The sequence below is a fragment of the Lissotriton helveticus genome, chromosome 1_1 (genome assembly GCF_964261635.1).
Source record: "Lissotriton helveticus chromosome 1_1, aLisHel1.1, whole genome shotgun sequence".
Taxonomy (NCBI): Eukaryota; Metazoa; Chordata; class Amphibia; order Caudata; family Salamandridae; genus Lissotriton; species Lissotriton helveticus.
In genome coordinates, this window is record NC_136057.1 from 470,076,897 (window position 1) to 470,096,649 (window position 19,753).

A 19,753-nucleotide genomic window follows, 5' to 3' on the forward strand; every position below is an offset into this window, starting at 1 on the left:
GTGGTAAGGTATACACGATACTCTACAGTATGTTTTTCTATGCCTAGATTCGTAAATATGGCCATAGTTAGCGTGGAGTGGGTGTGATGTATTCCTATAGGTTCTGTATCGATCCCCCTATTCCTGATTCCCGAGTTAACTAGCAGCCATCCCATGATGCAGAAACCGTTATCTGATTACGCCAGACCACGGCACAGGAGCGCGTTATCTGATTAGGTCATAACGCTTGCCATCTAATTAGGCAAGCAATATTCCTCCAGCCCCTGATAAGGCATACGGAGTTCTCAAAACAAATCAAACCTATGACAACCTGGGAAAAACCCTGCGGCCATTGTTTTGATTTCACCGAGAACTTCAGTAAAAGAATGCGCTAACGACCAGCTCGTATGACATCCTTATTGACGTATCTATGTCCATCCTTACGTCAATCTCGGCACCTTACAGGTATAAATATTACCGATATTGCCTTAAGCAAACACACGCGGTGGTGACGAGATCGGAGCAGCGAGACTTCCCGAAGCCCAGCAGAGAGCGAAGCCCACTAGCTGCCCCGCCTTCCTGACGCGCTGAGAACGAGACGCTGCTTTCTCCTGCCGAGAAATCCAGCTCCGGCGCTTCCGAGCAGCCCTCGCAGGCAGCTTGGAATATCGAGACCTCAGACGAGAGATACCATCCCTCAACCATCCTAGATTCAAGGTACAGAACTGAATAACCCCTTTCAGAGAATTCTTGAGTCAGTCACTTGGCAAAACAAACTTAACTTAAAACTGTTACTTTCTATCCCCGCCCACGTATTAGGCTTAGGTCAGGTACACTGGGGTAGGCGTAGTTAGAAGCACCAGTTGAGTACGATTAGTCAAATGCTTATATGTATATATCTATTTTATCCATTTTAAACCACCATATGGCTTAGAAACCATATAAATGTTTTTACAGTATTATTTTATACTTCTGCTTTTATTGTATGCACTTTACTTAACCATAAGTATTGCAATAATATCGATTCATTTCTCTTGTACGAGAAGAGAGACTGATCAATAAATAACATCTTTTATTGAACACGCCCGTCTCTTCCTTTTCTCTACAATCTGGTGAAACTAAGAATGCACGTACTGACTGAGTAAAATAAGTTGTCTTTTGTTTTCACACGACTCTAGAGATACACTCTTGATTAGGGGAGAGCAAAGTTGTCATGTTCTATGGTTGTCAGAAACTAAATCCCTTCTTGTCTATCCAGGGAGGTTCAACTCCTCCTTGTCTATTCGAGAAAGTTTCTAGTGAACTCTGAGCTAGCTGGCAAACCCAAAACTTTAAGTCTAATATCGACAGTAGAAGACCTAGTTAACGTCTGGTCTAGGTCTATACTATTGGAGGTATTATTCCAATGCCCAGAGCCTATTGGGATAATAGGAACTACACTACAATATGTTCTCTGTCTCTGAAATGCAGTAGTCGCGCTACTATCAGCCGGGGAGGGCCCCCCGGTTTAGGCGATCGTGCCGGGACCATGTGTGCTCGCTCTAATGCTTAGAAGGATGATAGCCCCTCCGGGGCCACTTCTGCCCTAAGCCATTCCTCCAAGAAACCCCCCATATTTGTGTCCTCCGCCTTTTCCAGCACTCCAATGACGCTGATATTATTCCTGCGGGACCGACCTTTTCTGTCCTTAGCCTGCATCTCCAGGACTTTGACTTCTAGTTCCGTCAGTGCTTTCCGCATTGTCATCTCCTCCGGAAGACCTCCCAGTTCCCTCTCCGATGTGAGTACACGATCCTTGAGTTTTCGGTGGTCGTCTTTTAACCGGGGTAAGTCTGTGCCAATTGCCCCTATTTTCTCCCTGAGTGTGTCTCTGGGGGCTGTGATCGCCTGCATAACGTCGGTTAGCGTTGGTTTTGTGGGAGTCGCCCTGCCTCCCGTTTCCAGTACTTCTTCGTCCGTCTGGGCACCAGGAGCTTCCTCATTGAGGGCTGCAAACCCTCTTCTCCTTTGTGTTCTCCCCATCGCATCGGCCTCCATTCTGTGTTTCAGACCTTGCTGTGTGTAACAGTGGACGACCACGTGTCTTTTCGGTGGTTGATTATCACTGATGTACTTCCAACGGCCGCAAGACTGGTCCTATCTCTGCATTCGCTCTTGCCTGTATTTACACTTGGCTTCTCTACTCCGTGCGTACCTCTAGTGGTCCTGGCAAGTCAGCTTCGGTTTCAGCAGGGTCTCGCGTGGCCTCAGAGCCATTAGTTTTGGCTCCAATGCCGGTGGGGCACCAATTGCCCAGATACCTGCTCGTACTTCTTGGTGGCTTCTCTGCTCCCTAGGTGCATACGGCCACTCTCATGGCCTGTTTGGTGCCTTGCAGCCAGGAGCCCTCAGTACGCACCTGAGCAGAATGCTCTCTCTCAGAGCACCTTGAGGGATCGATTCCGTTGTTACCGGTCCGCACTCTGCTGGCCTGTTTGTCCTTGGCTTTGGGTGCCCTTGGAGCTCACTCCTTTATGTGCTTATATATTGATCCCTGGTTAGGCAGTTTCTCTCCCCACCTGGTCTAGCGAGGTTTCTGTTCTCTGGGTTACCTTACGATGATAGGCGGGTTGTCTTATTTACCTCATGTCACTGCATTACGTCAGTTGCCTTGTGTGGTTCGTGCTTGTGACCCGAAGTGGCTCCCAGCGTTTTTTGGGGTGCTCAGCCTCCCTGTTGACGTTGCCTGTTGTTTGTAGGCAGGCGGTTTCCCTGTGTGCACCTCTCCAGGTCATTTAGTCTATTCCTGTATTCATGCCCCTCATGCGGATCAATCCCAAGGATGCGCCTCAACAGTGTCGAGCTCAATTTCCGCTGGGGGGCCCCCCAGAATCAGCTGCGGACAAGCCCTTGTTCTTTGCTGGCTCTTATACGTAGTCACCAGAGCGGGTCCCACTTACTTGCATACTCCCCTATTGTAGAGGTTTCCCAATTCCTTCTAGTTGGCAGCGTTAGCACGGTATCGTAGAATTGCAGCTCGCACACTGGCCGGCAGATCTCCCCATTCCGGGTGTCTTCCAGGCTCACCTGTAACCGCCAAGCTTGACGCTGCAGAGGCTAGCTGTTCTCAGCGAGGTGCAGCCCGGGCGGGGGCCATATTGTCCCTTCCTCTTCTCCGCTATTCCGCTCCAGCAGGCCGGTGCTAGGTTCAGAACCGGGCAAATGGTTTTTGCTTGTCACCGGAGCTAGTTCCTCATGGGTGCCAACAAATCCCCCCCGCGCTAGGAGGTGGTATGCGCAACCCTGCTCCTCGCCACTACATACACCGCGATGCGGCCACCATTTCGCTGCTCTGAACAGAGCGCCAACTACAATCCGCACCGGGGCTCAGGGTCCGCTGGCCAGAGGGCTTAAGCTCACCGCTCGCAGCCCTGCGCTTACAGGGCGTTGTCCGACCTCCTGCAGCAGGTCACACGCTTCAGAGGCGATAGGCTCACCTTCTTCAAACCGACGTCCTCTCTGCCGGCTCAATGATCGGAGGGCGCCATCTTGGTGCCGAGGAAGCCCTACCAGGCCGCTCCGGGTTATCGCTGCTGCTATTGTTTTCGGAAGCAGTACCGAGCACACCTCTTGCCTCCTCTGGGGCACGGAGGGCTCCGGGGCGCAGAACGCTGATCTAGTCTGCTGCCGGGGCTCAGGATTATTGATTGCGGGGGTTAGTGGCAGACGGAGCTCTGCTGCCCGCATCCTTTCACATCAGCTTCAGGCCACGCCCCTGTGGCGCAAGGGGCCTCGTATATGAAGTATTATGTCCATCTTCTGACTCGCCTAAAATGAAGGGGACCTTCACAGCTCTTCACAGCTCTGCCTTGTCCCTAAATGTTTACTACCCTGGCCCTACCTCCATCAGTTACCAATTCCCAACTTGCCCTCTTGTGCTCTTACCACTCCCCCAAATAGCCAGAGGTGGGGGGCAACTAGCATCACCCTGCCCCCCCACTCTATTCTAAACAATTCCACAACACACAAATGTGCACCGCATAATTCCACTACACAACACGTCGCCATCTCATAATTCCACACTACGTAATTCAACTCCAAATTATTACACTACATACCACATAATGCCAATTCATTAAATTCAACTCCACAAATTTCTACTCTGCTCTATGCTACATAATTCCACTACAAATAATACTACTCCATGCAACATAATTTCATTACACTCCATGCAATACAATTCAAATCCAAATAATTCCACTACACAAAATTACACTCCAACCTACATAATTACACTTCACGCCACATAAATACAATCGGCTCACAAACACATAATTATACTCACAAAATTCAACTCCGAAACCCACCCCATATTTACACTCCAGATAATTCCACACCATACCACACAATTCCACACCATACAATTCAATGCCACACAATTCCATACCACAAATCATAATTACACTCCACTCGATACCGCATAATTGCACTACACATACATTTACTCCATGGCATAAACTAACACTCCACATACTACACTCCACACATGCCACACAATTCCACTCAGCATAATTTCACTCAATGCACACAATACCACACAACATAATTCAACTCCACAACACACAATTCCACTACACACCACATACATCCAATACACACCACAAAATTTCACACCATGCCACATAATTACTCCTGAGGCGGAAAGCCGGGAGCTGTATTTGTGTTGCTTACTTTTTAACATTTTAAACCTTTTGAGTGTCACTTTAAACTGTGTTCAAAAACGATCCTCCCTGGACAAGCCCTTTGCACTGCACAAGATCTGGGACCCTGCTGAAAACGAGCAGCGCCTCCCAAACACCGACAACGCCCTCTGGCTGACGCCATTGACGGCGTGCACCGAGGCCATGCCCCCTTTCTGGCCACGCCCCCCCCCGCCCAGCTGAAAAGGCGCTGATTGCGAGCGCGCTTTCAGATTCACTACTCCTGAGGCGGAAAGCCGGGAGCTGTATTTGTGTTGCTTACTTTTTAACCTTTTAAACCTTTTGAGTGTCACTTTAAACTGTGTTAAAAAACGATCCTACCTGGACAAGCCCTTTGCACTGCACAAGATCTGGGACCCTGCTGAAAACGAGCAGCGCCTCCCAAACACCGACAACGCCCTCTGGCTGACGCCATTGACGGCGTGCACCGAGGCCACGCCCCCTTTCTGGCCACGCCCCACCCCCCCGCCCAGCTGAAAAGGCGCTGATTGCGAGCGCGCTTTCAGATTCACTACTCCTGAGGCGGAAAGCCGGGAGCTGTATTTGTGTTGCTTACTTTTTAACCTTTTAAACCTTTTGAGTGTCACTTTAAACTGTGTTAAAAAACGATCCTACCTGGACAAGCCCTTTGCACTGCACAAGATCTGGGACCCTGCTGAAAACGAGCAGCGCCTCCCAAACACCGACAACGCCCTCTGGCTGACGCCATTGACGGCGTGCACCGAGGCCACGCCCCCTTTCTGGCCACGCCCCCCCCGCCTCTTCCTCAATATAAAATGTGCCACTGGAGGAAGCGCAGCGGACGAGCGCAGCGGGAGCGCCGTTTGCGCGCTTAAGGCAAGCCCGTCTGCGCCCGTCCGCGCCAGAACGAGCCTAGGGCCAGGCACTCTGGACCTTTCTCCTCAAACCAGGCTGTCGTACTCCAGGGACTCTCTACTACAGCTGAACCACCCTCTACAGGCCTCCTGCGCCAACTCCCTTAAAGGTGAGAACCAGTGCACCCAATGTCGACATTGTCCATTTAAACTCTCTCCTACATTTAAGAACCAACTACCTCCGACAATCATCAATATGGCTCTATTAAATTGTAGATCTCTACCCAAACACTCCCAGGAAATATATATGTTACTAAAAGAGGAGAAATTTGAGATCTTGTTTCTTACTGAAACGTGGCTCACACCAGACTCGGACTATGACATTGTTCAGGCGTTACCCCAGGGTTACCTCCTGCAACATTTAGATCGAGCAAAGGGAAAGGGAGGAGGGATTGCTATCATTTATAGGGACCAATTTACATGTCGATTTCACGACAGTCCCTTATTAAATTGTGAAAATGTACATTTTAATATTCAGCTATCCCCATGCAAATCCCTCTCAGGACTCCTCATTTACTGCCCACCAGGGCCTTTGGGCCAATTCTGTAGTTCCCTGGTGGAATCTTCAACTATACTGTCCAGTACCTCGCCCAACATGATAGTCCTAGGGGACCTTAATATTCATTTCGACAGCAGCGAGGACAACACCGCCTCAGAGCTGATTGCAGACCTAGCGACCCTCCAGCTCCACTTACAGAGCAATCAACCCACGCACATGCTCGGACATCTACTTGACCCCATCATAAGCAACATGAACAATTTTAAAACTAAGGCCCCGATCCCGCTGCCATGGTCGGATCATCTACTCATCCCTTTCAGGTGGGAAATTCCCCATATCTCCCTCCCCAACAGATCCTCAGATAAACCCACGCGTTCATGGGCCAAGCTAGATACTGAGAAGTGGAAGCAGGCTTTGGAATTCCACAAACCACCCCTGGAAACAGACCCTATCAAAGCTGATAGGAAGTTTTCCTCCTGGATTGAAAACTCCCTTAACACAACCCTCCCAAAAAAACCTTATCCTACCTCTGGTAAAAAAACACCCGCTCCTTGGTTCTCCCAGGAGACTCGCCAGCTAAAGAAACTTTGCAAGAAAGCCGATTGAGAATGGCAGAAAGACTACGACCCTAGCCGCAAGAAGGACTACAGACTGTCCATCCTTACGTACAAAAAAGCCCTGAAAACTGCCCAGACCGCTTTCTTTCAAGAGAAAATCAGTTCGGCATCTTGCTCATCGAGGGAGACTTTCCGAATCGTTAAACAACTTCTTAAAACACCAGAACCCACCGGCTCTATCGACCCCTCAAACAATCACTGCGATGAGCTGGCTATGTTTTTCGACCAAAAGATCCAAAATATTTTGCAGTCGCTCCCACCCCTCTCCCCGACAGACCAGGCATTGCCACCGGTACTGCAGGGCAACGATCCCAATACGGGATTTGACTCATTCATCCCGATAAATCCTGAGACTGTGTTCCCTATCCTCCAAGCACTTAAAAGTGGCTCACCTTCAGACCCTGCTCCAGTCAAAATCTTAAAACTGGTCGCACCCACTATCCTGGAACCACTGGTAAATGTGATCAATGCCTCGCTGACCAGCGGATTGGTTCCCCCCAGCTGGAAAAAGGCAAAGGTGAGGGCCTTACTGAAAAAACCTAACCTAGATCCCTTCAACCTCTCCAACTTTAGACCGATCTCCCTTCTTCCATGCACCAGCAAGATCACAGAAAAATTTATCAACTCTCAGCTGTCTAAGTATCTTGAATACAACGAATTACTTAAACCATCACAGACAGGCTTTCGCCCGGGCCAGGGCACTGAAACAGCGATGGTGACAGTGGTCGAGGAAGCCAGAAAGATCATGGATACAGGAGGATCAGTGGCAGTGATCCTCCTGGACCTAAGCGCGGCCTTCGACACGGTCAACCACCAGATCCTGGCCCAGCGACTCAGCGACCTTGGGATTACATGCATCGCCCTGTCTTGGCTGAAATCATTCCTGCATGACCGCTCTTTCCAGGTCATAGAGGGCAACTATACATCTAAAGAGACCCCCATACGTTGTGGAGTGCCTCAGGGCTCCTCCTTGAGCCCTACACTCTTCAACGTTTATATGTCCCCCCTGGAAAAGATAGTCACCCCGTATGGGATAAAACTCCTGACGTACGCGGATGACACGCAGCTGGTGGTTTCCCTCTCCCAGCAGGAAAATCCCATCATAGACCTCTACTCCTGCTTAAAAGACATAGTCAGCTGGATGGACAGATCTCACTTGAAGCTGAATAGCGACAAGACCGAGATCATGGTGATGGGGAACCAAGCCCACTTCCATCCAGGCTCCCTCTGGCCCCCCTGCATGGGCAAACCCCCAACTCCCAAGCCTGAGATAAAAAGCCTCGGTCTATGGCTTGATAAAAACCTCACCATGCAAACCCAAGCCAGGAAAACGGCTGGAGTTTGCTTCGGTCTCCTACGGGCAACCCGAAAAATCCTGCCATTGCTCCCTTTCCAGTCAAGGAAACTTTTGATCCAAGGTCTTGTCCTATCAAGGCTGGACTACGGCAACGCACTGTACCTGGGCGTACCCCAGAAAGTTACAACAAAATTACAAATAGTACAAAACGCCGCCGCTAGGATTTTGACCAACACTAAGACTCGTTGCTCGGCCAAACCAGCTATCCGTGAACTACACTGGCTACCCATCATAGAAAGAGTGCAGTTCAAGGCGCTTTGCCTTACGCACAAAATTCTTAATGGAAAAGCCCCCACCATACTCAAAGATCTGGTCACCCCGTATATCACCTCCAGACCCCTTCGATCCTCTAATGCCCACCTCACACGAGTTCCCAAGATCAATAGAGCACGAACAGGAGGCCGCTGCTTTTCGTACAAGGCGCCCAAATTATGGAACTCCTTGCCCTCTGATCTTCGTGCACAACCCAACCTGCTGTTATTTCGAAAGGGACTGAAGACATGGCTGTTTCCGTGAGCGTCTCTCCTTCTCATCTCATCAGTAATGGGTCAGCGCTGGGACGCTTACGGGCAGCTACGCGCTCTAGAAATCTGGAAATAAATGAATAAATAATTTAACACCATTCCACATAAGTCCACTCAACGCATGCCACACCATGACACACAATGCCACTACACATAAGTCCACTACACTTTATAGCATATCATTACTATCCACATTATTCCATTTCACACGCATGCACTGATCCAGCATTTCTCATATTTGTTCACTTCAGGTCTTTGGGCATAGTTTCTTTACTATAACTTTATTTAAAAATTCCAAATCGCAAACACCTACTCTCCTTTTTTTTCTGTATATTCTGAGTACACAAGCACAGTCTCTTTATGCATCTATGACCTTCTCTCCCCTTCATTCGCTGTTTCTCACACACTCTTTCGACTACTCCCTCTAGAGTTTGTTAACCACTTCAAACACAAACTACCCATCCCTCTCAATCTTACTTTGTCTATGCTATACAACTCTCGCCCTTATCTATTCACCATTCTACATAATTAAAAAATACAAATACACTACACACAACACAATTCCACCCGCACAATTCCACAACTAACCAATCCAAATCAAATCACATAATTCCACTACAAACAACATTAATCCATTCCACTACAAACAATAAACATAAGTAAAAAACAATAACACTTACAACGCCAATAGAGCTAACTTTCACAAATGTGAGACCGATTGCTTTGCAAATGCTTTTTAGTATGTACTGTGCCAGCTGCCTGGGTCATTTGAGAGGAAGAAGGGCAAAGATGTATATGTCCCATGTTGGTTTGTGCCCACTCGAGCATGATTAAAGTGCTCTACCTTACCTCCGTCAAGCTGTACTCCTTTGTATTTAAGAGGACAAGAGTGGTATTATCCAGGGCACAGGGGTGCGCTTTCCACAAAATAACAAATATGCCTGTGATCTGAATATAGCGGTATAATGCTTTTAATTGCTCAAACCACTTCAGCTCCGGTGTCCCAGCAGAGTTGGATCCTGACTCATTAGCTCTAGTGTGTGTGTCACAGTGGGCGGCTACAGTGTTGAGCCGGACCCAGCACTGTGGTTGTCATAGATACAGTAATTTCAACCAGGGCCCTGCTGTTTACCTTGTCTGGCTCACTGCTTCCCCTCATGTCACGTAGCATCCGACCCTCTTTACTTATAGTTAGGCTGCAATGGATGACATTTCTGATATTTGTTTCCCTCGTATTCATTGCTTGAGTTTGCTCGCGAGTGCAGGACTGGACTGGGAACCGAAACTGGCCCTTCCAAATTGCTTGGCCAGCACCCCTTCGGGTCAGGTGGGGTGCAGCCAAACTGTTTGCTAGGGCCGGTTTCGGACGATTTTGTTACAGGGGGCCGATATTGCCGGCCCGGGTAACAAAAACGGCCCCCTGGGCCCCAAAACAGGCCTTCATACCTGCGACCCACCAGGGTAATGCCCGGTGACTGGAACGGCCAGTCCGGCCCTGAGTGACTCACTCATAATTACACTGAAATTATGAAAATGTCATAGCAATATGAAACCTTGGCAGCTATGCTTCATTGCATTTCGAATGGCGACGGATTCTCCTTTTTCGCCTACTCTTGCACCCACGCTTTAGTAATTTTCAGATTTTCGCCTGGGTTTGATAGCATTAGATTGTTCTGCTGGAACTCACTTCGTTGCAAAAACCACTCTGGTGCCCACCGCCACAGTTCACTCAGTTGCTGGGTCAGATCGCTTGATTCATTACTGCTGGTGAGCTGCGCTACCATTTCTGTCAGCAGCAAACATTTTATACATTTTCAAACTGCCACCGGCTATTATAGTCTGACCCTCAATGTCTTTACCTCACCGGCTTACTCCATCTCCATAGTAGCTAATGGGCATTGACTACGGACGTCCGTGAAATGTATTGCCACACAGTGAATCCCATTGTGTAACATTGTAGCAGCCAGCCGGGAGAACCCAAGCCTTCCCGGAGCAGCGCAAACGCGGCTGCCACTCCATCTCCTTTCAATCTGCAAATGGTGCATTAGCAGCCAGCGCTCCGCTTAACAGCTGTGAGAAGGTGCTATAATACGTGACTTTGTGTTTTAGACTAAGGGTGGGCGGCCAGCTACGCTCCGTGCACGGAGTGCGCGTAGTGCCGTCTCCTACGCATTTTGCGTAGCGGGCGTAGCCAGGCGGCACTACGCGCGCTCCTCAGACGGTGCGTAGCCGGCCGCCACCCGCCTCCCTCCCGCCCTCCCTAAATATTGAGAAATGCGCATGCGCGGCCGCCCGCGCATGCGCATTAGTATCCGAAATGGCGGCGGCGCGAATCCAGGGACGGGAGAGGGAGCCCCGGGGACGCGGCGGACAAGGTAAGTGTTTTTAAAACCTTTCAATCCTTTTATTTAAATATTTAGGGAGGGCGGGAGGGAGGCGGGCGGCGCGTAGTGGGGCTACGCGGAGTGCGTGGGTGGGCGTAGTTTTGCGACCACTTCGCGTAGCTCAGCGGAGCCCCACTCCGCACACTACGCCCAGGGTTATTTTAGACCATGATGCGGACCACCAAACTGAAATGCGTTAGTCTAACGCTTGAAGTTCTTCCTCATGTAAAGAGCTCCGATACCTTCGGGTCTAGCCAGCGCTATATAAAACTTTTCAAATAAATAAATGGTATTTGGCAGGACTGAATAAGGGTCTTTTTCCATGCGGTGCCAAAGTCTGCCCGTCAGGCTCCTCGCTTTGCTTGTCTGTGAGGTTCTGCATTCGGATACTGGTGCGAGCAGCAGATGCAGTTCTGGGTCATGCTCTTGGGCGTCGTTGATCATTGGAGAGCATCCTTTCACCTGCAAGTGCTAGTTTTGTATCCCTATACTTATATTGCGGGTGGATTATGGCTGTGAGGGACTGAGGGCCATATTATCAACAAAGGACGATACATTATCGCCGCTTTTATCGGCAAGAAGCTGCCGCTAAAGCAGCGATAATGGGCTTGATAATATGACAAAATAGAAGGAGGTCCCCCAGCGGGAACGGATGTAGGCAGGTAAACGGGGGAAGAAAACCAGAACAGTCAGAACCAGAAACCCTGCCTTTGGATTTTAGAAAGGTCCCATAGAGGTATCCTAAAAAGTCAATGGAGCCACACCCAACATTCAGAGCCAAATATCGGAACAGTCCATCATACCATTTTCTTATGCAAGTTTATTATTCATTTTAATTATTTCAAAGTTTCATATATTGATACTACAAAAGTGTGAATAAATATGAGTTCATCTCTCTGAATTTAATAAAAACACATATAATTCAAAATCACAGATACAGTCCCACACATCCCACAATAACTCTCATGCTCACACTTCCACATACTCAAACATTCATCCAACCATTCTTTTAAATATCAACAGACACACTCCCATTAATATATGGTCGCCATCACACGAATTGCTAAAGATGTAGTATAGTTCATTAAACACAGAGGTGTTGGGCAATACACAGCAAGGGGGTAGATGCAGAATTCAACTATCCTGTTGCCCACAGGAACCATGCCGACGCGCGCTTCGGTGAACAGACCCGTCCGGGTCGCACTTTCGTCAGGGCGACGATGAGCCACAAGGAGGGGGACTGAATATCTAAAAATATTTTTTAAAAATAGGTATATTCGTGCATCAACATTCACTTTGTTAACAACAACTAGTTTTATTTTATTATATACAGAGCTATTTTCATCAGTCGGATGATCTGAGGCAAGATGGCGTCCGTGGCGTGGGCTGTGTAAGCAGCTCGATCCCCCCGCTCTGGATTGTGGAGAGAGAAACAAGATAACTATTGCTGCACCGTAAAGCTCACTTGCGGAGTTAAGATGTGAAATCGCAGTGCTGGATACATTTGGAATCGCTCTCCTTTCTCTCTTACGGCTGCTGTTGATTCCGCGATCCTCTGCTCTCTGTTGGTCTTACCGGACGTGCTGTTCTTCATCGGCCGGCTGGGAAACACACGGCTGAATGGTGCTGGGGTTATTGCTACTCCGCGTAAGTCGACCTCCGGTTTGGCGATTTCCTGCTTTCTTTTTTGGTATACAGTTCAATGTGGTTCGTGGCCGCGGAGGTATGCAAGGACCCGGCTCAAAGAAAATGCAACGTAAGGCAGCGACTCGAGGGGGCAAAATGAAAGTTCCGGCGGCAGCGGAGGACAATCAAGGCAAGGACGGTGAGCGGGGGGGGGGGAGCGGAAACGCTACCCCTAGGTCGTTTTGAATGCCAAGCAGAAGAAGGGTGAACGTGCGAAAATGAGTGCGGATGCATGCTCGTCTAAACAAGGCACTCAAACTTTGCCGGTATTATTTGGGAAGCAGCTGTCGAAAAATGCCCCAGCACAGTCTCTACGTGAATCAACAGTAGCCGCTGATGAAACTGACACACTGAATCACGAAATCGAAAGCGTTTCTTTGTCTCACGGTGAGGCTACAATGTTATTAACAATTAGTTCTGAGAAGGACAAAGAAGTATCAAACAATGATAGCGCTGAGAGAGGCATTGTGGGAGATGTGGTCCTCGAGACTGTGCTGGCTGGAGAGCTGCTTGCTAGTGTTGATAGTCTGGCAGCAGAGTCTAATGTATTGCCATTTCAGGATCTGACTGGGTCTCAAGAAGCAGTCGACAACTTTTATTCTATGTCAGATCATTCATCTGACGAAAGTACGAATTTAAGCAAAGACTGGGCAGACTATCATGATGAGGGGAGTAGCACAAATGGGTTAAGATCGAAGGAGGTCTCCCCTGTCACTACGGTCAAGAAGCTAAAAACTAGAGGAGCACGAGGCTCGAACTCAAAGAATGGACAGCTAGAAGGGGAAACAGTCTTTGTTGAGAATATGCCGGCTGAGATAGAGAAAGAGTCAGCAGAAACTATAGGTCTTGATTCAGTAGAACAGAGCGTGGCTCAAGAAATAACCTTATCTACGATTTACAATACAATGATGGAGCACAGGGCTGAGATAAAGATAGAAAATACGCTCACACAAGAAACATGCCGTAAGGTACTAAGACCCGCAGCCTTCACTGCTTGCAAAGTGACCATGTGCATCTTTCACAGTAACATCTCTGAGTGAAGCCCAGTGTGTGTGTCCCTCACATGTCCTTGCACACCAGTGACAGACGTGCATCGCGCATCATCAAGGCGCTACATTTCAGCATTGACCCGTAGTTCTTTTTCTTAGACCGTCAGACACTCCAAAAGTACAAGGCTGTCCGTCATGTCTGGATATTCATTGTGACGACGGCCCGTGATATCAACATCCAGGCATGGCCTAGGAGGTCTAACCCATGAAAAGGAAAAACAAATCCCACAATGTCTTTTAACCCAATTTGGCTGGACGAGCAGTCACCAACAATAAGGATTTCAGAATGTTTGATAATGTCTGATTGGGTCATGGTGACTCTTGTTTATTTTGCCACCACCTGGATTCATGCCCATCAAACATGCTAGCGTCTCTCTTCATCCATTCTCCATGCATACCCATCAAACACTGCTCTGGTCCCTCTTGTTATTTCACTTTCCACCCATAATTCACATCCATCCAACATTGGGCTTGCATCTCTCGTAATATTTTGTGTGTCTTGTTACTTCACTCCCACCTGTATTCATGCCCATTAGACACCGTGCCGGTGACTCTTCTCATCTCAACCTCCATCCACCATTCACACTCATTGAACACTGTGCTGGGGCCTCTCGAAATTTCACCCTCCACCTGCCATTCACTTCATCAAAGACTTTTCTTTTCATGTTGTTAGCTTTTCAAGCAAAAACACTCATTGATTTCTGAATAATGAGTGTAAAAGCTTTAAGTTGTAGTCCCTATGAGTGTTTGCTTTTTTCCAGTATGTTATTACTTTTTTCAGGCAGCAAATTACTGTAGTCTAGTGCATAATTTGAATTGAATTGCTTCCAGGTGTTTATAGCGGGACACAATTGGGTTGTAACTGAAGGCAGTGCAAGTTTCTCTCAGTGGGGCAGTATGGTGTTCAGTGGGGGTGAGGATGTGGCACCCTGCCGATGACATAAACTGCAAGGTTCTGAGACAAATGGCTTGTTATAGCACTTTTAAACATATTTGGGACATGCTGCAGATGGCAAAGTTTTCAGATGAATGTATAATGTAGACCTATAACAACCGAGCGCATGTGTGCATTGTCAATTTAAATAAATGTGGAAAATATTAGCTGTAGCGTCGTTTTTTGCTTGCGGCAAAAATAAATGTGGATAAATACAGAAAAAATGCCCAAAAATAAATCTGGATAAATACAGACTGAAATGGCAAAATAATAAATACCATAAAACCGGGAGCCCTATTAATAAGGTATCCCACTTATCCAGCAGCTCGTCTACTTTTCACTGATTCAGGGGCAGAGTGGTCTTGTATGTGAGTGTGTGACTCGCGGTGCTATGAGCCCCACCGACGAGTAAAATAAGTTGCTCCTGGGTTAGTGAGAAGTTTGTGAGGGTTGTTTGATAGCCGTGCTGCGTCAGATTTCTTGGTAGCAGAGGTCTGGTTACTGTAAGTCAGTTTGGAGATCAATGATTATTTATCTTTAACACTATATGTTGAGTCTGTACCATGTTATATGTAGTCGGAAATTTTGGAGCTTCCGGGAAGTAGGGAGTGGAAATATGTGACAAGGCAGTTGCATGGAATTGTGCATTGTCTAGTTTCAATATTGTGATAACACAGGAAGGTGTTATGTTAGGGAATTCTTGTGTGAGTCACGTTGAATGAATAGCGTTAGGTATTCTTGTAAAACTCTGGCCTTAATTCTCAGGAGCAGTATAGTCTCTACATGTGTTTTATTCCCAGAGAAATGAGTTTGCCTTCTGCTTGCTAGAAGGGTAAGGTAGAGGGAACTGCTACTTTATCGACGAAACGCAAATTCTGTGGTACGTTAGAGGTAAGCGCTGCCTACTGGAAATACAGAATTCTTGTATGCTTGGATATTATCTCTTTGGTTTAGTGAAATAGACAATGGAAATGTGTTTTGTGTTGTAACTGTAGTATAAAATATATAAATACAGTACCAATAAACTTTGTAAAGGAGGGGTCAGCAAAAGCGAGAGTAGAGTTGACATCAGCGAGGACCGTACTGGGAAAGGTCCATGTGACTGTGACGTGTATTGATCCAATTAGTGCGTTAGTGTAAGTCGCGCTGGGATAGTTCCTTTTGACTGTGACGTATACTGATCTGATTGGTGCGTTAGTGTGAGTCGCGCTGGGAAAGGTCAGAATATTAGATTAGGCTGAAAGGGAGCGTACGATTTTGTTTGAGAAAAATCTGTGAAAATTCATTATTATTATGAGCAGGAAAAGGAGAAAAGCTGCTAACTTTATTAAAAAACCAAATAAACACCATTAGTGGAAAACGTGATATATTTTTCTCTTACAATATTGGTATTCCCATTTATCTCTGCCGTATTGAAAGTGACTATGTCTGTGATACCCATAATCAGGTCCTTGAAAGAAAACAGACTGGACAATGCAGAACACTTAACATAAAACACAGTTGCATCCAATATCATTATGCCAGAAGGAATGTGCCGTTGTGCAGATTAGAGTTTTCTGTGGTTTATAAGGAGTTTGGAAAACATCTCGGAACCATTCGGTACCGGATTTTGCATTCATAGGTATTAATAATTAATAGTCATCCAATTATTCGCTGATGACTCAGAGTTAATTAAAGGTACCTCTGTTCAGTGAAAACAGCGAAGTGTAGTGAAAACGTAAAACATACATGTTTGTCATAATAGGGTCTAATGAGATCAATGGGGGAAGGGACGCTTGTAGTCAGACTTTGTAAAAATGAGAGAGAGAGTGTTGTGTCTGGCATCTCTTCCATGCCTGTCTAGTTATCCTGTGGAATGTTATCATTCATGTGATGTCATGGAATGCTAGGTACTGGACTATAGGAGTCAGTTGATAACTGGGCTGAGCAAGTAACATACTGCTCCTGGTGGGGTTTCTTCCTCCTTGACTTATACCTGTAACCCAAACTTGGAATAAATACCTTAACCTTCCACTTCGTCTGATTCCTGCTTCCTACACCAACACTACAATTTTGGCGACGTTTTTGGTGAACTTCTACTTACTACTCCAAGGACTTCTAAGACTAAAGAAACTTCAAGGTATTGAACTTCCTTTTCTTCAATCTACTAATTCATAAGCAAATTGGCACTCTGCGAGCCCCACCAGTGACCACCCTAACTGTCGCCCACATGCTTTAAGTGCCAGTCTCTGCTGTTAATTGCCTATATACTTCTCCTAAATTCCTTGAAGAATTCTTCTCCCTGATATAACCTGCTACCTGCCTGTTTTGAGGAATACTTCTCCTGCTGCATGTCTGAATTACTGTCCTGAAGCTCTGTTTTACTGCCAATCGAGTATTCTAGCTCTTGGAGTGCATCTTCTTTCTTGAGCAATTTGAAATAAAAAAATGAGACATTGTGCATTCACTGTTGCTGTCTACGTTTTTGGTTCAGCGCTATGATTTCTGCAACTTCAAATTATTTTTTTTAAAGAATTCATAAAAAGAAGTCAGCAATTTTTATAACTGAGTCTATCTCTGTTCTTGCCGTTTTGTGTGAAAACATTTACAATTCTCGTTAATTCGAGTGATGGGTCATGATCTCTGTCAGCCTGAACACTTTGTCATTGCCAGCTGTGTGTGTTTACAGAGAGGAAAACTGTCAATTTCAAAACTCTGCTGTTCGTGAGGATTAATTATTTTTGCCTTTTTCCTTCGATCTCAAGCTTCAGTTAAGCATTTAATTTAATGTCGATCTGTGCACACGTATGTGTTTTCACTTTCAAAATGTCAGTTTAGAAAATTCAAACTGCACAAGTCCATACCTGTTCTCGAGCCTAGTAACGTGCTCTTGGATCCTTGTTGATGTCACGGCTTTATTTAAAATGCCAATACACGTTCTGCTTAATTGACGTGTTGTGAGCCACCCGGCTTTGCGTCAGGGGACGTGCCGCCATCTTAGGATGTGTCATAGGATCATAGGATGTGTTTGAGTGCCGTCGGAGATGCCGTCGGAGATTTATTACTCACGTCCAGTGAACCTACGTGCAGACTTTGGAGCTATAAAGTTAAATCTGATATTATTCACTACCAGTGAACCTACGTGCAGACTTTGGGAGTTATAAAGTTAAACCTGAATAAGGAGACTCGATGATGGCTAAACAGAAGAATTCACTTTATAAATGTTTTGGACTTCGTTTGACGATCCCGTGGACGTTGTGTCTGCACTTCCTCATTCACCTATGGCTGACATTTACTTTCGGATGTTCTTGGTGTCATCATTTGAGAACTATCTTTCTTAACAATCTTCATGAGGAAGGTACTGTTTGCTTACTACACATATTTCCATGGAGATGTTTACAGAGCTGCTGTCCTATTCCATGACTACGGTGACTACTTTATTTATTTTAATTTATTGTTTTCATGAGACTTGATTATAGCTATGCTTGTCATTCCTTGCTCAAGTTCTATTATTTTTAACTTAATTAATTATACGCTATTTTCCTTTCACAGTGCCATTTATCGGCTGAAAATTTTCTGTGTGTTTTTTGAGTTATTTATACTATTCATAACTCTTAACCAAAACACAAGGTAGGCAGGGGTTATTTTCTAATGGTATTTTACTTGTTTTCGTTGGCAGGTTAGACTGTTCAAATACTTGATGTAATTTCCATTTCTCTTCTCTTTTATGTGAGTGGAAGTTCATGAGTATCATTTGCAGGTTAGGTACTGCTTAAAGGTACTGCTTTAACTTTGTGATGTAATTCCATATCTCTTTTATGTGAGTGGATGTTCTTGAGTAACTTTTACAGTTTAGGTAATGCTTAAATTATACTGCTTAAGCTTCATGATGTGATTTCCATATCTCTTTTAGGTGAGTGGATGTTCTTTAGTAACTTTTGCAGTTTAAGTAATGTTTAAAAAATTACTGCTTATTCTTCATGATGTAACAGTTGGTAGTTGAGTACTGCTTATACTATGTGATGTAATTTCCATTTCTCTTTTATGTGAGTGGGTGTTCATGAGTAGCACTTTTCGTGTTTCATACCTTGTTACTGACATCAGTATGTGCACAGAGTTTCTTCCTGTAATTCTTTTTCAAAAGTTCTGAAGCACTTTTCATGTTTCATACTTTGTTACTGACATCAGTATGTGCATGGAGCTTCTCCTTGTTATTCTTTCCTAAAGTCCTGTATGAATTTTCTTCAACAGTTCTGAATGTTTTTTTTAAATGTTCTGCCAGTTTCTATTTTACCTTGCGCAAGGGTTTCTTTCTAGAAATGTCTGTCTAGAATTGTACTGGCAATTGGTTTTTTTTCTCTCTTTCTATTTGTTCGTATTCCTGTTCGGTGTAATTTTTCACCTTTCTTTATGTTTTCTTTCCGGGAGATGCTTGTGTTTTCTCCTGTTTTAGGTACTTTCCTTGTAATCCTTTTTGTGTTTTTCTCCATTGTCTTCCGTTCGCCGGTTCATGTCTTCATACCAGTCTGGCCAATTGGTGTGTTTTACTGTAACCTTGAACGTTTTGAGTACTTCTCTTTTATCCTTGAAAGAGAAGATGTGTCTCTTTTTACTTCTTTTGCCTTTTCTATTCTTTCCATTATATTTTAAATACTTTTGACCTTTTCTATTCTTTCCATTATATTCTACATACGTTTGATTGTCTTCTCTTCTCATTCTTGATGTTCCTTCTTTATAGTTTTCACCATATTCTTTTTCCCATCTATGTTTATATTGTTGTGATTATTCTTTGCATTTTCTATTCCATTATAAAGGGGAAGATGTGTAGTGTCTTCTTCCATTTATGTCTTCTTCCTTTATACCCTTCCTTTTAGTTTCTTACCATATTCTTTCTTCATCGTCCTTTATACCCTTCCTTTTAGTTTCTTACCATATTCCTTCTTCATCGTCCAATCTATGTTTATTTTGTTGTGGTTAAGCTTTGCATTTTCGATTCCATTATAAAGGAGAAGATGTGTCGTGTCTGGCATCTCTTCTATGCCTGTCTAGTTATCCTGTGGAATGTTATCATTCATGTGATGTCATGGAATGCTAGGTACTGGACTATAGGAGTCAGTTGATACCTGGGCTG